We start from the raw sequence: 19244 nt of genomic DNA, 5'->3' as shown, positions 1-19244 counted from the left end.
ACTCACAACGAGACTAAAGAGGAAGTGAGCAAAGCAATGTCTGTCAGAGTAAGAATCGAGCCTGTTACACAGGAACAGGATGCCATTCAGCCCCTCAAAGCTGTTGCACAGCAACAGGAGCAGAACATTCATACCCTTGATCCACTTGCACAGGTACAGCTAATAAATTATTTATGCTCATGTGTTTGCTATGAAATGAATTGTTAAAAAAATTAGCCTGCATTGGCCGGGAATCGAACCCGGGTCTCCCGCGTGGCAGGCGAGAATTCTACCCCTGAACCACCAATGCACGCCGACTTAATCGATTCTATTTTCTGGTAGCTACAATTTATTTTTGACTTTTGTTAATACAAGCGGGGACACTGCGTTAACATAAAAAGCAATATGCAGCAGATACTGCATCTGGAATTGTTGATTAAATGCTGGAAACACTTCGAAGGTCCTGGAAGATCTGTGGACAGAGAAACACAGAGTTAACCTCTCAGGTGCATGAGCTCTCGGTAGAGCTAAGATTTTGCACTTTTCTACGTCCCGTGGGAGTTTCCTTCCAACGTTGTTTAGCTGCTCAAAAATTACATAATTAAGAAACTAACCTTACCCAAAAGAAAAAATAGGAGCAGGATTGGGCCATTCGGCCCCTCGAGCCCGCCATTTAAAAAGTTCGTGGCTGATGAGATCTTCGACACAACGCAACTTTGCCGCCCGTTCCCCATAACCTTTGACTCCCCTGTAGCTGAAATATATGTCTATCAGACATACAGAACCCGTTTGACGTCTTACAGTGTGGCCCGAGGGATAGTGTGGAGAAGCTGGGATTGCTTTCCTCTGGAGGCTAAGAGGAAATTTAATAGAGGCTTGCAAAATTACAATGGGTTTTGACAGAGGAAATAAAGACAAACGCTTTCCAATGGCAGGAGGGATGGTAACCGGAGGTAGAATTGTCTTATGCAGCGAATGTTAAGGCCTCATGAATATCAGGATAAGTTATCACGGCCCAGTTTCTCTGTCATTCGAGTCTTGCACACGTTGCTAATGTGGCATTTTTCACACTGGCAATGAGTTGACTGATAGCCGTGCTGTGATCAGCTAAGTTTGTTAGCGAGATGCAGTCGGCAAAATAATACATGGAAGACGGATAATAACCGTGACTGTTCTGACACTGTGAGGCAAGGAAGCGAATGCTGCACCTCGGTACCGAATGATGCGCTGCTGACTGTTGAGGCAACAGCAGCGGTGTGGAAAATTGAAAGGTTGATGAGGTGCAAGCATTGTTTCGCGCGAGTGCTTTGATTGCTGGCATTTCAAACAGCCAGAAAACGCACTGGTTCCCTGACCGGGAATCGAACGCGGGCCGCGGTGGTGAAAGCGCCGAATCCTATCCACTAGACCACCAGGGAAGCTGTAAAAAGCGGCCTGCCAGCAAGCAGAACAAGGCAGTCTTTCATTCCTTGCTGCTTTGAAATTCAGGTCACTTTCACGCCAGGCAAACTTTTCGTACAAGATGACATTTTTTAGGCGAGATCACAAAGGACATGTTCAGGAAACCACAGCATCAAGTGCGTGTAGGCGTCCACCTGAAATCTATTTGCTTCTGTGCTTTTCTCAGAGATACACAGTCAGAGAAAAGCCGTCGGGATATTGAATAATCAGCACCAAAATATCAAGGACAATACAGAGGAAACAGTAATGCACTGCTTAAGACAAAGACTCAAACATATGCACGAACACAGATGTGTGCTCACTTTGTGTGAGTATGTCTCAGATATCCATATGATTCATGGAGGCGTGCAGTACAGTGTGAGGCCATTCGGCCAATCGTGCCAGTGCTGTCCACTTGAAAGATCAGACGTGCTTTCTCCCGCTGTTATCTGCATTTCCCTGTCCTCTCTCGTTCCGCAGTGCCCCGCACAAAAGACAAACAGAAGGAGAACACTATGCTAACGAGGAATTGATGCAGGAGGTTTTTATGCAGTTCCTCACCGTTTAAAATTGTTTTAGGTTCAATCTTTCGCTGTTGATCTTTTCCAAGGAGCGCTTTAAGGTGCTGCCAAAACGTTTAAAATTGGGGATGTTAAAATTCCTTCCCGTCGGGGAATTTCACCCCGGTCTCCCGCGTGACAGGCGGGGATACTCACAACGAGACTAACGAGGAAGTGAGCAATGCAATGTCTGTCAGAGTAAGAATCGAGCCTGTTACACAGGAACAGGATGCCATTCAGCCCCTCAAAGCTGTTGCACAGCTACAGGAGCAGAACATTCATACCCTTGATCCACTTGCACAGGTACAGCTAATAAATTATTTATGCTCATGTGATGTGTTTGCTATGAAATGAATTGTTAAAAAAATTAGCCTGCATTGGCCGGGAATCGAATCCGGGTCTCCCGCGTGGCAGGCGAGAATTCTACCCCTGAACCACCAATGCACGCCGACTTAATCGATTCTATTTTCTGTTAGCTACAATTTATTTTTGACTTTTGTTAATACAAGCGGGGACACTGCGTTAACATAAAAAGCAATATGCAGCAGATACTGCATCTGGAATTGTTGATTAAATGCTGGAAACACTTCGAAGGTCCTGGAAGATCTGTGGACAGAGAAACACAGGGTTAACCTCTCAGGTGCATGAGCTCTCGGTAGAGCTAAGATTTTGCACTTTTCTACGTCCCGTGGGAGTTTCCTTCCAACGTTGTTTAGCTGCTTAAAAATTACATAATTAAGAAACTAACCTTCCCCAAAAGAAAAAATAGGAGCAGGATTGGGCCATTCGGCCCCTCGAGCCCGCCATTTAAAAAGTTCGTGGCTGATGAGATCTTCGACACAACGCAACTTTGCCGCCCGTTCCCCATAACCTTTGACTCCCCTGTAGCTGAAATATATGTCTATCAGACATACAGAACCCGTTTGACGTCTTACAGTGTGGCCCGAGGGATAGTGTGGAGAAGCTGGGATTGCTTTCCTCTGGAGGCTAAGAGGAAATTTAATAGAGGCTTGCAAAATTACAATGGGTTTTGATGGAGGAAATAAAGACAAACGCTTTCCAATGGCAGGAGGGATGGTAAACAGAGGTAGAATTGTCTTATGCAGCGAATGTTAAGGCCTCATGAATATCAGGATAAGTTATCACGGCCCAGTTACTCTGTCATTCGAGTCTTGCACACGTTGCTAATGTGGCATTTTTCACACTGGCAATGAGTTGACTGATAGCCGTGCTGTGATCAGCTAAGTTTGTTAGGGAGATGCAGTCGGCAAAATAATACATGGAAGACGGATAATAACCGTGACTGTTCTGACACTGTGAGGCAAGGAAGCGAATGCTGCACCTCGGTACCGAATGATGCGCTGCTGACTGTTGAGGCAACAGCAGCGGTGTGGAAAATTGAAAGGTTGATGAGGTTCAAGCATTAGTTTCGCGCGGGTGCTTTGATTGCTGGCATTTCAAACAGCCAGAAAATGCACTGGTTCCCTGACCGGGAATCGAACACCGGGCCGCGGCGATGAAAGCGCCGAATCCTATCCACTAGACCACCAGGGAAGCTGTGAGAAGTGGCCTGCCAGCAAGCAGAACAAGGCAGTCTTTCCTCCTTGCTGCTTTAAAATTCAGGTCACTTTCACGCCAGGCAAACTTTTCGTACAAGATGACATTTTTTAGGCGAGAACACAAAGGACATGTTCAGGAAACCACAGCATCAAGTGCGTGTAGGCGTCCACCTGAAATCTATTTGCTTCTGTGCTTTTCTCAGAGATACACAGTCAGAGAAAAGCCGTCGGGATATTGAATAATCAGCACCAAAATATCAAGGACAATACAGAGGAAACAGTAATGCACTGCTTGAGACAAAGACTCAAACATATGCACGAACACAGATGTGTGCTCACTTTGTGTGAGTATGTCTCAGATATCCATATGATTCATGGAGGCGTGCAGTACAGTGTGAGGCCATTCGGCCAATCGTATCAGTTCTGTCCACTTGAAAGATCAGACGTGCTTTCTCCCGCTGTTATCTGCATTTCCCTGTCCTCTCTCGTTCCGCAGTGCCCCGCACAAAAGACAAACAGAAGGAGAACACTATGCTAAAGAGGAATTGATGCAGGAGGTTTTTATGCAGTTCCTCACCGTTTAAAATTGTTTTAGGTTCAATCTTTCGCTGTTGATCTTTTCCAAGGAGCGCTTTAAGGTGCTGCCAAAACGTTTAAAATTGGGGATGTTAAAATTCCTTCCCGTCGGGGAATTTCACCCCGGTCTCCCGCGTGACAGGCGGGGATACTCACAACGAGACTAACGAGGAAGTGAGCAATGCAATGTCTGTCAGAGTAAGAATCGAGCCTGTTACACAGGAACAGGATGCCATTCAGCCCCTCAAAGCTGTTGCACAGCAACAGGAGCAGAACATTCATACCCTTGATCCACTTGCACAGGTACAGCTAATAAATTATTTATGCTCATGTGATGTGTTTGCTATGAAATGAATTGTTAAAAAAATTAGCCTGCATTGGCCGGGAATCGAACCCGGGTCTCCCGCGTGGCAGGCGAGAATTCTACCCCTGAACCACCAATGCACGCCGACTTAATCGATTCTATTTTCTGGTAGCTACAATTTATTTTTGACTTTTGTTAATACAAGCGGGGACACTGCGTTAACATAAAAAGCAATATGCAGCAGATACTGCATCTGGAATTGTTGATTAAATGCTGGAAACACTTCGAAGGTCCTGGAAGATCTGTGGACAGAGAAACACAGGGTTAACCTCTCAGGTGCATGAGCTCTCGGTAGAGCTAAGATTTTGCACTTTTCTACGTCCCGTGGGAGTTTCCTTCCAACGTTGTTTAGCTGCTCAAAAATTACATAATTAAGAAACTAACCTTCCCCAAAAGAAAAAATAGGAGCAGGATTGGGCCATTCGGCCCCTCGAGCCCGCCATTTAAAAAGTTCGTGGCTGATGAGATCTTCGACACAACGCAACTTTGCCGCCCGTTCCCCATAACCTTTGACTCCCCTGTAGCTGAAATATATGTCTATCAGACATACAGAACCCGTTTGACGTCTTACAGTGTGGCCCGAGGGATAGTGTGGAGAAGCTGGGATTGCTTTCCTCTGGAGGCTAAGAGGAAATTTAATAGAGGCTTGCAAAATTACAATGGGTTTTGATAGAGGAAATAAAGACAAACGCTTTCCAATGGCAGGAGGGATGGTAACCAGAGGTAGAATTGTCTTATGCAGCGAATGTTAAGGCCTCATGAATATCAGGATAAGTTATCACGGCCCAGTTACTCTGTCATTCGAGTCTTGCACACGTTGCTAATGTGGCATTTTTCACACTGGCAATGAGTTGACTGATAGCCGTGCTGTGATCAGCTAAATTTGTTAGGGAGATGCAGTCGGCAAAATAATACATGGAAGACGGATAATAACCGTGACTCTCTGACACTGCGAGGCAAGGAAGCGAATGCTGCACCTCGGTACCGAATGATGCGCTGCTGACTGTTGAGGCAACAGACAACGGTGTGGAAAATTGAAAGGTTGATGAGATGCAAGCATTGTTTCGCGCGGGTGCTTTGATTGCTGGCATTTCAAACTGCCAGAAAACGCACTGGTTCCCTGACCGGGAATCGAACCCGGGCCGCGGCGGTGAAAGCGCCGAATCCTATCCACTAGACCACCAGGAAAGCTGTGAGAAGCGGCCTGCCAGCAAGCAGAACAAGGCAGTCTTTCCTCCTTGCTGCTTTGAAATTCAGGTCACTTTCACGCCAGGCAAACTTTTCGTACAAGATGACATTTTTTAGGCGAGATCACAAAGGACATGTTCAGGAAACCACAGCATCAAGTGCGTGTAGGCGTCCACCTTAAATCTATTTGCTTCTGTGCTTTTCTCAGAGATACACAGTCAGAGAAAAGCCGTCGGGATATTGAATAATCAGCACCAAAATATCAAGGACAATACAGAGGAAACAGTAATGCACTGCTTGAGACAAAGACTCAAACATATGCACGAACACAGATGTGTGCTCACTTTGTGTGAGTATGTCTCAGATATCCATATGATTCATGGAGGCGTGCAGTACAGTGTGAGGCCCTTCGGCCAATCGTGCCAGTGCTGTCCACTTGAAAGATCAGACGTGCTTTCTCCCGCTGTTATCTGCATTTCCATGTCCTCTCTCGTTCCGCAGTGCCCCGCACAAAAGACAAACAGAAGGAGAACACTATGCTAACGAGGAATTGATGCAGGAGGTTTTTATGCAGTTCCTCACCGTTTAAAATTGTTTTAGGTTCAATCTTTCGCTGTTGATCTTTTCCAAGGAGCGCTTTAAGGTGCTGCCAAAACGTTTAAAATTGGGGATGTTAAAATTCCTTCCCGTCGGGGAATTTCACCCCGGTCTCCCGCGTGACAGGCGGGGATACTCACAACGAGACTAACGAGGAAGTGAGCAATGCAATGTCTGTCAGAGTAAGAATCGGGCCTGTTACACAGGAACAGGATGCCATTCAGCCCCTCAAAGCTGTTGCACAGCAACAGGAGCAGAACATTCATACCCTTGATCCACTTGCACAGGTACAGCTAATAAATTATTTATGCTCATGTGATGTGTTTGCTATGAAATGAATTGTTAAAAAAATTAGCCTGCATTGGCCGGGAATCGAACCCGGGTCTCCCGCGTGGCAGGCGAGAATTCTACCCCTGAACCACCAATGCACGCCGACTTAATCGGTTCTATTTTCTGGTTGCTACAATTTATTTTTGACTTTTGTTAATACAAGCGGGGACACTGCGTTAACATAAAAAGCAATATGCAGCAAATACTGCATCTGGAATTGTTGATTAAATGCTGGAAACACTTCGAAGGTCCTGGAAGATCTGTGGACAGAGAAACACAGGGTTATCCTCTCAGATGCATGAGCTCTCGGTAGAGCTAAGATTTTGCACCTTTCTACGTCCCGTGGGAGTTTCCTTCCAACGTTGTTTAGCTGCTCAAAAATTACATAATTAAGAAACTAACCTTCCCCAAAAGAAAAAATAGGAGCAGGATTGGGCCATTCGGCCCCTCGAGCCCGCCATTTAAAAAGTTCGTGGCTGATGAGATCTTCGACACAACGCAACTTTGCCGCCCGTTCCCCATGACCTTTGACTCCCCTGTAGCTGAAATATATGTCTATCAGACATACAGAACCCGATTGACGTCTTACAGTGTGGCCCGATGGATAGTGTGGAGAAGCTGGGATTGCTTTCCTCTGGAGGCTAAGAGGAAATTTAAAAGAGGCTTGCAAAATTACAATGTGTTTTGATAGAGGAAATAAAGACAAACGCTTTCCAATGGCAGGAGGGATGGTAACCAGAGGTAGAATTGTCTTATGCAGCGAATGTTAAGGCCTCATGAATATCAGGATAAGTTATCACGGCCCAGTTACTCTGTCATTCGAGTCTTGCACACGTTGCTAATGTGGCATTTTTCACACTGGCAATGAGTTGACTGATAGCCGTGCTGTGATCAGCTAAGTTTGTTAGGGAGATGCAGTCGGCAAAATAATACATGGGAGACGGATAATAACCGTGACTGTTCTGACACTGTGAGGCAAGGAAGCGAATGCTGCACCTCGGTACCGAATGATGCGCTGCTGACTGTTGAGGCAACAGCAGCGGTGTGGAAAATTGAAAGGTTGATGAGGTGCAAGCATTGTTTCGCGCGGGTGCTTTGATTGCTGGCATTTCAAACAGCCAGAAAACGCACTGGTTCCCTGACCGGGAATCGAACCCGGGCCGCGGCGGTGAAAGCGCCGACTCCTATCCAGTAGACCACCAGGACAGCTGTGAGAAGCGGCCTGCCAGCAAGCAGAACAAGGCAGTCTTTCCTCCTTGCTGCTTTGAAATTCAGGTCACTTTCACGCCAGGCAAACTTTTCGTACAAGATGACATTTTTTAGGCGAGATCACAAAGGACATGTTCAGGAAACCACAGCATCAAGTGCGTGTAGGCGTCCACCTGAAATCTATTTGCTTCTGTGCTTTTCTCAGAGATACACAGTCAGAGAAAAGCCGTCGGGATATTGAATAATCAGCACCAAAATATCAAGGACAATACAGAGGAAACAGTAATGCACTGCTTGAGACAAAGACTCAAACATATGCACGAACACAGATGTGTGCTCACTTTGTGTGAGTATGTCTCAGATATCCATATGATTCATGGAGGCGTGCAGTACAGTGTGAGGCCATTCGGCCAATCGTGCCAGTGCTGTCCACTTGAAAGATCAGACGTGCTTTCTCCCGCTGTTATCTGCATTTCCATGTCCTCTCTCGTTCCGCAGTGCCCCGCACAAAAGACAAACAGAAGGAGAACACTATGCTAACGAGGAATTGATGCAGGAGGTTTTTATGCGGTTCCTCACCGTTTAAAATAGTTTTAGGTTCAATCTTTCGCTGTTGATCTTTTCCAAGGAGCGCTTTAAGGTGCTGCCAAAACGTTTAAAATTGGGGATGTTAAAATTCCTTCCCGTCGGGGAATTTCACCCCGGTCTCCCGCGTGACAGGCGGGGATACTCACAACGAGACTAACGAGGAAGTGAGCAATGCAATGTCTGTCAGAGTAAGAATCGGGCCTGTTACACAGGAACAGGATGCCATTCAGCCCCTCAAAGCTGTTGCACAGCAACAGGAGCAGAACATTCATACCCTTGATCCACTTGCACAGGTACAGCTAATAAATTATTTATGCTCATGTGATGTGTTTGCTATGAAATGAATTGTTAAAAAAATTAGCCTGCATTGGCCGGGAATCGAACCCGGGTCTCCCGCGTGGCAGGCGAGAATTCTACCCCTGAACCACCAATGCACGCCGACTTAATCGATTCTATTTTCTGGTTGCTACAATTTATTTTTGACTTTTGTTAATACAAGCGGGGACACTGCGTTAACATAAAAAGCAATATGCAGCAGATACTGCATCTGGAATTGTTGATTAAATGCTGGAAACACTTCGAAGGTCCTGGAAGATCTGTGGACAGAGAAACACAGGGTTAACCTCTCAGGTGCATGAGCTCTCGGTAGAGCTAAGATTTTGCACATTTCTACTTCCCGTGGGAGTTTCCTTCCAACGTTGTTTAGCTGCTCAAAAATTACATAATTAAGAAACTAACCTTCCCCAAAAGAAAAAATAGGAGCAGGATTGGGCCATTCGGCCCCTCGAGCCCGCCATTTAAAAAGTTCGTGGCTGATGAGATCTTCGACACAACGCAACTTTGCCGCCCGTTCCCCATAACCTTTGACTCCCCTATAGCTGAAATATATGTCTATCAGACATACAGAACCCGTTTGACGTCTTACAGTGTGGCCCGAGGGATAGTGTGGAGAAGCTGGGATTGCTTTCCTCTGGAGGCTAAGAGGAAATTTAATAGAGGCTTGCAAAATTACAATGGGTTTTGATAGAGGAAATAAAGACAAACGCTTTCCAATGGCAGGAGGGATGGTAACCAGAGGTAGAATTGTCTTATGCAGCGAATGTTAAGGCCTCATGAATATCAGGATAAGTTATCACGGCCCAGTTACTCTGTCATTCGAGTCTTGCACACGTTGCTAATGTGGCATTTTTCACACTGGCAATGAGTTGACTGATAGCCGTGCTGTGATCAGCTAAGTTTGTTAGGGAGATGCAGTCGGCAAAATAATACATGGAAGACGGATAATAACCGTGACTGTTCTGACACTGTGAGGCAAGGAAGCGAATGCTGCACCTCGGTACCGAATGATGCGCTGCTGACTGTTGAGGCAACAGCAGCGGTGTGGAAAATTGAAAGGTTGATGAGGTGCAAGCATTGTTTCGCGCGGGTGCTTTGACTGCTGGCATTTCAAACAGCCAGAAAACGCACTGGTTCTCTGACCGGGAATCGAACCCGGGCCGCGGCGGTGAAAGCGCCGAATCCTATCCACTAGACCACCAGGGAAGCTGTGAGAAGCGGCCTGCCAGCAAGCAGAACAAGGCAGTCTTTCCTCCTTGCTGCTTTGAAATTCAGGTCACTTTCACGCCAGGCAAACTTTTCGTACAAGATGACATTTTTTAGGCGAGATCACAAAGGACATGTTCAGGAAACCAAAGCATCAAGTGCGTGTAGGCGTCCACCTGAAATCTATTTGCTTCTGTGCTTTTCTCAGAGATACACAGTCAGAGAAAAGCCGTCGGGATATTGAATAATCAGCACCCAAATATCAAGACAATACAGAGGAAACAGTAATGCACTGCTTGAGACAAAGACTCAAACATATGCACGAACACAGATGTGTGCTCACTTTGTGTGAGTATGTCTCAGATATCCATATGATTCATGGAGGCGTGCAGTACAGTGTGAGGCCATTCGGCCAATCGTGCCAGTTCTGTCCACTTGAAAGATCAGACGTGCTTTCTCCCGCTGTTATCTGCATTTCCCTGTCCTCTCTCGTTCCGCAGTGCCCCGCACAAAAGACAAACAGAAGGAGAACACTATGCTAACGAGGAATTGATGCAGGAGGTTTTTATGCAGTTCCTCACCGTTTAAACTTGTTTTAGGTTCAATCTTTCGCTGTTGATCTTTTCCAAGGAGCGCTTTAAGGTGCTGCCAAAACGTTTAAAATTGGGGATGTTAAAATTCCTTCCCGTCGGGGAATTTCACCCCGGTCTCCCGCGTGACAGGCGGGGATACTCACAACGAGACTAACGAGGAAGTGAGCAATGCAATGTCTGTCAGAGTAAGAATCGAGCCTGTTACACAGGAACAGGATGCCATTCAGCCCCTCAAAGCTGTTGCACAGCAACAGGAGCAGAACATTCATACCCTTGATCCACTTGCACAGGTACGGCTAATAAATTATTTATGCTCATGTGATGTGTTTGCTATGAAATGAATTGTTAAAAAAATTAGCCTGCATTGGCCGGGAATCGAACCCGTGTCTCCCGCGTGGCAGGCGAGAATTCTACCCCTGAACCACCAATGCACGCCGACTTAATCAATTCTATTTTCTGGTAGCTACAATTTATTTTTGACTTTTGTTAATACAAGCGGGGACACTGCGTTAACATAAAAAGCAATATGCAGCAGATACTGCATCTGGAATTGTTGATTAAATGCTGGAAACACTTCGAAGGTCCTGGAAGATCTGTGGACAGAGAAATACAGGGTTAACCTCTCAGGTGCATGAGCTCTCGGTAGAGCTAAGATTTTGCACTTTTCTACGTCCCGTGGGAGTTTCCTTCCAACGTTGTTTAGCTGCTCAAAAATTACATAATTAAGAAACTAACCTCCCCCAAAAGAAAAAATAGGAGCAGGATTGGGCCATTCGGCCCCTCGAGCCCGCCATTTAAAAAGTTCGTGGCTGATGAGATCGTCGACACAACGCAACTTTGCCGCCCCTTCCCCATGACCTTTGACTCCCCTGTAGCTGAAATATATGTCTATCAGACATACAGAACCCGTTTGACGTCTTACAGTGTGGCCCGAGGGATAGTGTGGAGAAGCTGGGATTGCTTTCCTCTGGAGGCTAAGAGGAAATTTAATAGAGGCTTGCAAAATTACAATGGGTTTTGATAGAGGAAATAAAGACAAACGCTTTCCAATGGCAGGAGGGATGGTAACCAGAGGTAGAATTGTCTTATGCAGCGAATGTTAAGGCCTCATGAATATCAGGATAAGTTATCACGGCCCAGTTACTCTGTCATTCGAGTCTTGCACACGTTGCTAATGTGGCATTTTTCACACTGGCAATGAGTTGACTGATAGCCGTGCTGTGATCAGCTAAGTTTGTTAGGGAGATGCAGTCGGCAAAATAATACATGGAAGACGGATAATAACCGTGACTGTTCTGACACTGTGAGGCAAGGAAGCGAATGCTGCAACTCGGTACCGAATGATGCGCTGCTGACTGTTGAGGCAACAGCAGCGGTGTGGAAAATTGAAAGGTTGATGAGGTGCCAGCATTGTTTCGCGCGGGTGCTTTGATTGCTGGCATTTCAAACAGCCAGAAAACGCACTGGTTCCCTGACCGGGAATCGAACCCGGGCCGCGGCGGTGAAAGCGCCGAATCCTATCCACTAGACCACCAGGGAAGCTGTGAGAAGCGGCCTGCCAGCAAGCAGAACAAGGCAGTCTTTCCTCCTTGCTGCTTTGAAATTCTGGTCACTTTCACGCCAGGCAAACTTTTCGTACAAGATGACATTTTTTAGGTGAGATCACAAAGGACATGTTCAGGAATCCACAGCATCAAGTGCGTGTAGGCGTCCACCTGAAATCTATTTGCTTCTGTGCTTTTCTCAGAGATACACAGTCAGAGAAAAGCCGTCGGGATATTGAATAATCAGCACCAAAATATCAAGGACAATACAGAGGAAACATTAATGCACTGCTTGAGACAAAGACTCAAACATATGCACGAACACAGATGTGTGCTCACTTTGTGTGAGTATGTCTCAGATATCCATATGATTCATGGAGGCGTGCAGTACAGTGTGAGGCCATTCGGCCAATCGTGCCAGTTCTGTCCACTTGAAAGATCAGACGTGCTTTCTCCCGCTGTTATCTGCATTTCCCTGTCCTCTCTCGTTCCGCAGTGCCCCGCACAAAAGACAAACAGAAGGAGAACACTATGCTAACGAGGAATTGATGCAGGAGGTTTTTATGCAGTTCCTCACCGTTTAAACTTGTTTTAGGTTCAATCTTTCGCTGTTGATCTTTTCCAAGGAGCGCTTTAAGGTGCTGCCAAAACGTTTAAAATTGGGGATGTTAAAATTCCTTCCCGTCGGGGAATTTCACCCCGGTCTCCCGCGTGACAGGCGGGGATACTCACAACGAGACTAACGAGGAAGTGAGCAATGCAATGTCTGTCAGAGTAAGAATCGAGCCTGTTACACAGGAACAGGATGCCATTCAGCCCCTCAAAGCTGTTGCACAGCAACAGGAGCAGAACATTCATACCCTTGATCCACTTGCACAGGTACAGCTAATAAATTATTTATGCTCATGTGATGTGTTTGCTATGAAATGAATTGTTAAAAAAATTAGCCTGCATGGGCCGGGAATCGAACCCGGGTCTCCCGCGTGGCAGGCGAGAATTCTACCCCTGAACCACCAATGCACGCCGACTTAATCGATTCTATTTTCTGGTAGCTACAATTTATTTTTGACTTTTGTTAATACAAGCGGGGACACTGCGTTAACATAAAAAGCAATATGCAGCAGATACTGCATCTGGAATTGTTGATTAAATGCTGGAAACACTTCGAAGGTCCTGGAAGATCTGTGGACAGAGAAACACAGGGTTAACCTCTCAGGTGCATGAGCTCTCGGTAGAGCTAAGATTTTGCACTTTTCTACTTCCCGTGGGAGTTTCCTTCCAACGTTGTTTAGCTGCTCAAAAATTACATAATTAAGAAACTAACCTTCCCCAAAAGAAAAAATAGGAGCAGGATTGGGCCATTCGGCCCCTCGAGCCCGCCATTTAAAAAGTTCGTGGCTGATGAGATCTTCGACACAACGCAACTTTGCCGCCCGTTCCCCATGACCTTTGACTCCCCTGTAGCTGAAATATATGTCTATCAGACATACAGAACCCGTTTGACGTCTTACAGTGTGGCCCGAGGGATAGTGTGGAGAAGCTGGGATTGCTTTCCTCTGGAGGCTAAGAGGAAATTTAATAGAGGCTTGCAAAATTACAATGGGTTTTGATAGAGGAAATAAAGACAAACGCTTTCCAATGGCAGGAGGGATGGTAACCAGAGGTAGAATTGTCTTATGCAGCGAATGTTAAGGCCTCATGAATATCAGGATAAGTTATCACGGCCCAGTTACTCTGTCATTCGAGTCTTGCACACGTTGCTAATGTGGCATTTTTCACACTGGCAATGAGTTGACTGATAGCCGTGCTGTGATCAGCTAAATTTGTTAGGGAGATGCAGTCGGCAAAATAATACATGGAAGACGGATAATAACCGTGACTCTCTGACACTGCGAGGCAAGGAAGCGAATGCTGCACCTCGGTACCGAATGATGCGCTGCTGACTGTTGAGGCAACAGACAGCGGTGTGGAAAATTGAAAGGTTGATGAGATGCAAGCATTGTTTCGCGCGGGTGCTTTGATTGCTGGCATTTCAAACTGCCAGAAAACGCACTGGTTCCCTGACCGGGAATCGAACCCGGGCCGCTGCGGTGAAAGCGCCGATTCCTATCCACTAGACCACCAGGAAAGCTGTGAGAAGCGGCCTGCCAGCAAGCAGAACAAGGCAGTCTTTCCTCCTTGCTGCTTTGAAATTCAGGTCACTTTCACGCCAGGCAAACTTTTCGTACAAGATTACATTTTTTAGGCGAGATCACAAAGGACATGTTCAGGAAACCACAGCATCAAGTGCGTGTAGGCGTCCACCTGAAATCTATTTGCTTCTGTGCTTTTCTCAGAGATACACAGTCAGAGAAAAGCCGTCGGGATATTGAATAATCAGCACCAAAATATCAAGGACAATACAGAGGAAACAGTAATGCACTGCTTGAGACAAAGACTCAAACATATGCACGAACACAGATGTGTGCTCACTTTGTGTGAGTATGTCTCAGATATCCATATGATTCATGGAGGCGTGCAGTACAGTTTGAGGCCATTCGGCCAATCGTGCCAGTGCTGTCCACTTGAAAGATCAGACGTGCTTTCTCCCGCTGTTATCTGCATTTCCCTGTCCTCTCTCGTTCCGCAGTGCCCCGCACAAAAGACAAACAGAAGGAGAACACTATGCTAACGAGGAATTGATGCAGGAGGTTTTTATGCAGTTCCTCACCGTTTAAAATTGTTTTAGGTTCAATCTTTCGCTGTTGATCTTTTCCAAGGAGCGCTTTAAGGTGCTGCCAAAACGTTTAAAATTGGGGATGTTAAAATTCCTTCCCGTCGGGGAATTTCACCCCGGTCTCCCGCGTGACAGGCGGGGATACTCACAACGAGACTAACGAGGAAGTGAGCAATACAATGTCTGTCAGAGTAAGAATCGAGCCTGTTACACAGGAACAGGATGCCATTCAGACCTTCAAAGCTGTTGCACAGCAACAGGAGCAGAACATTCATACCCTTGATCCACTTGCACAGGTACAGCTAATAAATTATTTATGCTCATGTGATGTGTTTGCTATGAAATGAATTGTTGAAAAAATTAGCCTGCATTGGCCGGGAATCGAACCCGGGTCTCCCGCGTGGCAGGCGAGAATTCTACCCCTGAACCACCAATGCACGCCGACTTAATCGATTCTATTTTCTGGTAGCTACAATTTATTTTTGACTTTTGTTAATACAAGTGGGGACACTGCGTTAACATAAAAAGCAATATGCAGCAGATACTGCATCTGGAATTGTTGATTAAATGCTGGAAACACTTCGAAGGTCCTGGAAGATCTGTGGACAGAGAAACACAGGGTTAACCTCTCAGGTGCATGAGCTCTCGGTAGAGCTAAGATTTTGCACTTTTCTACGTCCCGTGGGAGTTTCCTTCCAACGTTGTTTAGCTGCTCAAAAATTACATAATTAAGAAACTAACCTCCCCCAAAAGAAAAAATAGGAGCAGGATTGGGCCATTCGGCCCCTCGAGCCCGCCATTTAATAAGTTCGTGGCTGATGAGATCTTCGACACAACGCAACTTTGCCGCCCGTTCCCCATGACCTTTGACTCCCCTGTAGCTGAAATATATGTCTATCAGACATACAGAACCCGTTTGACGTCTTACAGTGTGGAGAAGCTGGGATTGCTTTCCTCTGGAGGCTAAGAGGAAATTTAATAGAGGCTTGCAAAATTACAATGTGTTTTGATAGAGGAAATAAAGACAAACGCTTTCCAATGGCAGGAGGGATGGTAACCAGAGGTAGAATTGTCTTATGCAGCGAATGTTAAGGCCTCCTGAATATCAGGATAAGTTATCACGGCCCAGTTACTCTGTCATTCGAGTCTTGCACACGTTGCTAATGTGGCATTTTTCACACTGGCAATGAGTTGACTGATAGCCGTGCTGTGATCAGCTAAGTTTGTTAGGGAGATGCAGTCGGCAAAATAATACATGGAAGACGGATAATAACCGTGACTGTTCTGACACTGTGAGGCAAGGAAGCGAATGCTGCACCTCGGTACCGAATGATGCGCTGCTGACTGTTGAGGCAACAGCAGCGGTGTGGTAAATTGAAAGGTTGAGGAGGTGCAAGCATTGTTTCGCGCGGGTGCTTTGATTGCTGGCATTTCAAACAGCCAGAAAACACGCACTGGTTCCCTGACCGGGAATCGAACCCGGGCCGCGGCGGTAAAAGCGCCGAATCCTATCCACTAGACCACCACGAAAGCTGTGTGAAGCGGCCTGCCAGCAAGCAGAACAAGGCAGTCTTTCCTCCTTGCTGCTTTGAAATTCAGGTCACTTTCACGCCAGGCAAACTTTTCGTACAAGATGACATTTTTTAGGCGAGATCACAAAGGACATGTTCAGGAAACCACAGCATCAAGTGCGTGTAGGCGTCCACCTGAAATCTATTTGCTTCTGTGCTTTTCTCAGAGATACACAGTCAGAGAAAAGCCGTCGGGATATTGAATAATCAGCACCAAAATATCAAGGACAATACAGAGGAAACAGTAATGCACTGCTTGAGACAAAGACTCAAACATATGCACGAACACAGATGTGTGCTCACTTTGTGTGAGTATGTCTCAGATATCCATATGATTCATGGAGGCGTGCAGTACAGTGTGAGGCCATTCGGCCAATCGTGCCAGTTCTGTCCACCTGAAAGATCAGACGTGCTTTCTCCCGCTGTTATCTGCATTTCCCTGTCCTCTCTCGTTCCGTAGTGCCCCGCACAAAAGACAAACAGAAGGAGAACACTATGCTAACGAGGAATTGATGCAGGAGGTTTTTATGCAGTTCCTCACCGTTTAAACTTGTTTTAGGTTCAATCTTTCGCTGTTGATCTTTTCCAAGGAGCACGTTAAGGTGCTGCCCAAAGGTTTAAAATTGGGGATGTTAAAATTCCGCCCCGTCGGGGAATTTCACCCCGGTCTCCCGCGTGACAGTTGTCTATACTAACGAGGAAGTGAGCAATGTAATGTCTGTCAGAGTAAGAATCGAGCCTGTTACACAGAAACAGGATGCCATTCAGCCCCTGAAAGCTGTTGCACAGGAACAGGAGCAGAACATTCATACCCTTGATCCAGTTGCACAGATACAGCTAATATATTTTTTATGCTCAAGTGATGTGTTTGCTATGAAATGAATTGTTTAAAATGTTAGCCTGCATTGGCCGGGAATCGAACCCGGGTCACCCGCGTAGGAGGCGAGAATTCTACCCCTGAACCACCAATGCACGCCGAGTTAACAAATTCCATTTTCTGGTAGCTACAATTTATTTTTGGCATTTGTTAATACAAGCGGGGACACTGCTTTAACATAAAAAGCTAAATGCAGCAGATACTGCATCTGGAATAGTTGACTAAATGCTGGAAACACTTCGAAGGTCCTGGAAGATCTGTGGACAGTGAATTACAGGGTTAACCTCTCAGGTGCATGAGCTCACGGCAGAGCTAAGATTTTGCACTTTTCTAGGTGCCGTGGGAGTTTCCTTCCAACGTTGTTTAGCTGCTCAAAAATTACATAATTAAGAAACTAACGTTCCCCAAAAGAATAATTAGGAGCAGGATTGGGCCATTCGGCCCCTCGAGCCCCAGCATTTAATAATTTCGTGGCTGATGAGACCTTCGACACAACGCAACTTTTCCGCCCGCTCCCCATAACCCTTGACTCCCCGACATACAGAACTCGTTTGACGTCTTACAGTGTGGCCCGAGGGACAAGCGACTTCTGTTATGTTGATGGTGTGGACAAGCTGGAATTGCTTTCCTCTGGAGGCTAAGAGGAAATTTAATAAAGGCTTGCAAAATTACAATGGCTTTTGATAAAGGAAATAAAGACAACCGCTTTCCAATGGCAGGAGGGATGGTAACCAGAGGTAGAATTGTCTTATGCAGCGAATGTTAAGGCCTCATGAATATCAGGATAAATTATCACGGCCCAGGTACTCTGCCATTCGAGTCTTGCACACGTAGCTAATGTGGCATTCTTCACACTGGCAATGAGTTGACTGATAGCCGTGCTGTGATCAGCTAAGATTGTTAGGGAGATGCAGTCGGCATAATAATACATGGAAGGCGGATAATAACCGTAACTGTTCTGACACTGTGAGGCACACATAAATGTGGGCATTTAAGGTGTCTTGTTCCCAATGTCATTTCCTGCTGACTTTGAAACAGCAGGCATTTTACAGAAGGCAAGGAAGTGAATGTTGCACCTCGGTACCGAATGTTGCGCTGCTGACTGTTGAGGCAACAGCAGCGTGGAAAGTTGAAAGGTTGATGAGGTGCAAGCATTGTTTCGCGCGGGTGCTTTGATTGCTGGCATTTCAAACAGCCAGAAAAAGCATTGGTTCCACTGACCGGGAAACGAACCCGGGCCACGGCGTTGCAAGCACCGAATCCTAACCACTTGACCACCAAGGAAACTATGGAAAACATCCTGCCAGCAAGCAGAACAATGCAGTCTTTCCTCCTTGCTGCTTTGAAATTAAGGTCACTTTCGCGCCAGGCAAACTTTTCGTACAAGATGTCATTTTTTAGGCGAGATCACAAACGACATGTTCAAGAAACCACAGCATCAATTGCGGGTAGGCGTCCACCTGAAATCTATTTGCTTCTGTGCTTTTCTCAGTGATACACAGTCAGAGAAAAGCCGTCGGGATATTTAATAATCAGCACCAAAATATCAAGGACAACACAGAGGAAATAGTAATGCACTGCTTGAGACAAAGACTCAAACACATACACGAACACAGATGTGTGCTCACTTTGTGTGGGTATGTCTCAGATATCCATATGATTCATGGAAGCTTGCAGTACAGTGTGAGGCCATTCGGCCAATCGTGCCAGTGCTGTCCCCTTGAAAGATCAGACTTGCTTTCTCCCGCTGTTATCTGCATTTCCCTGTCCTCTCTCGTTCCGCAGTGCCCCGCACAAAATACAACCAGAAGGAGAACACTATGCTAACGAGGAATTGATGCAGGAGGCTTTTATACAGTTCCTCACCGTTTAAAATTATTTTAGGTTCAATTTTTCGCTGTTGATCTTTTCCAAGGAGCACGTTAAATTGCTGCCCAAAGGTTTAAAATTTGGGATGTTAAAATTCCGCCCCGTTGAGGAATTTCACCCCAGTCTCCCGCGTGACAGGTGG

General features: G+C 46.1%; 7 non-coding genes across 7 annotated transcripts; all 7 read right to left on the bottom strand.

Moving 5' to 3' along the window:
• Positions 1–218: 218 nt before the first annotated feature.
• Positions 219–289, bottom strand: trnag-gcc (transfer RNA glycine (anticodon GCC)). Its single transcript has one exon. It is a non-coding gene; the product is annotated as a tRNA-Gly (tRNA).
• A 4198-nt stretch (positions 290–4487) lies between these two features.
• trnag-gcc (transfer RNA glycine (anticodon GCC)) lies at positions 4488–4558 on the bottom strand. The gene has a single exon. It is a non-coding gene; the product is annotated as a tRNA-Gly (tRNA).
• A 2062-nt stretch (positions 4559–6620) lies between these two features.
• Positions 6621–6691, bottom strand: trnag-gcc (transfer RNA glycine (anticodon GCC)). The gene has a single exon. It is a non-coding gene; the product is annotated as a tRNA-Gly (tRNA).
• A 2062-nt stretch (positions 6692–8753) lies between these two features.
• Positions 8754–8824, bottom strand: trnag-gcc (transfer RNA glycine (anticodon GCC)). The gene has a single exon. It is a non-coding gene; the product is annotated as a tRNA-Gly (tRNA).
• A 3168-nt stretch (positions 8825–11992) lies between these two features.
• On the bottom strand, positions 11993–12064 carry trnae-uuc (transfer RNA glutamic acid (anticodon UUC)). The gene has a single exon. It is a non-coding gene; the product is annotated as a tRNA-Glu (tRNA).
• A 3087-nt stretch (positions 12065–15151) lies between these two features.
• On the bottom strand, positions 15152–15222 carry trnag-gcc (transfer RNA glycine (anticodon GCC)). The gene has a single exon. It is a non-coding gene; the product is annotated as a tRNA-Gly (tRNA).
• A 2035-nt stretch (positions 15223–17257) lies between these two features.
• On the bottom strand, positions 17258–17328 carry trnar-ccu (transfer RNA arginine (anticodon CCU)). Its single transcript has one exon. It is a non-coding gene; the product is annotated as a tRNA-Arg (tRNA).
• Positions 17329–19244: the final 1916 nt, after the last annotated feature.

This window comes from Somniosus microcephalus, unplaced genomic scaffold (assembly GCF_052327205.1).
Source record: "Somniosus microcephalus isolate GS21.2 unplaced genomic scaffold, FLI_Smic_1.0 unresolved_chr8, whole genome shotgun sequence".
NCBI classification, from domain to species: Eukaryota; Metazoa; Chordata; class Chondrichthyes; order Squaliformes; family Somniosidae; genus Somniosus; species Somniosus microcephalus.
Note: the sequence above shows the minus strand (reverse complement) of the source record. Positions and strands in the feature narration are given on the sequence as shown.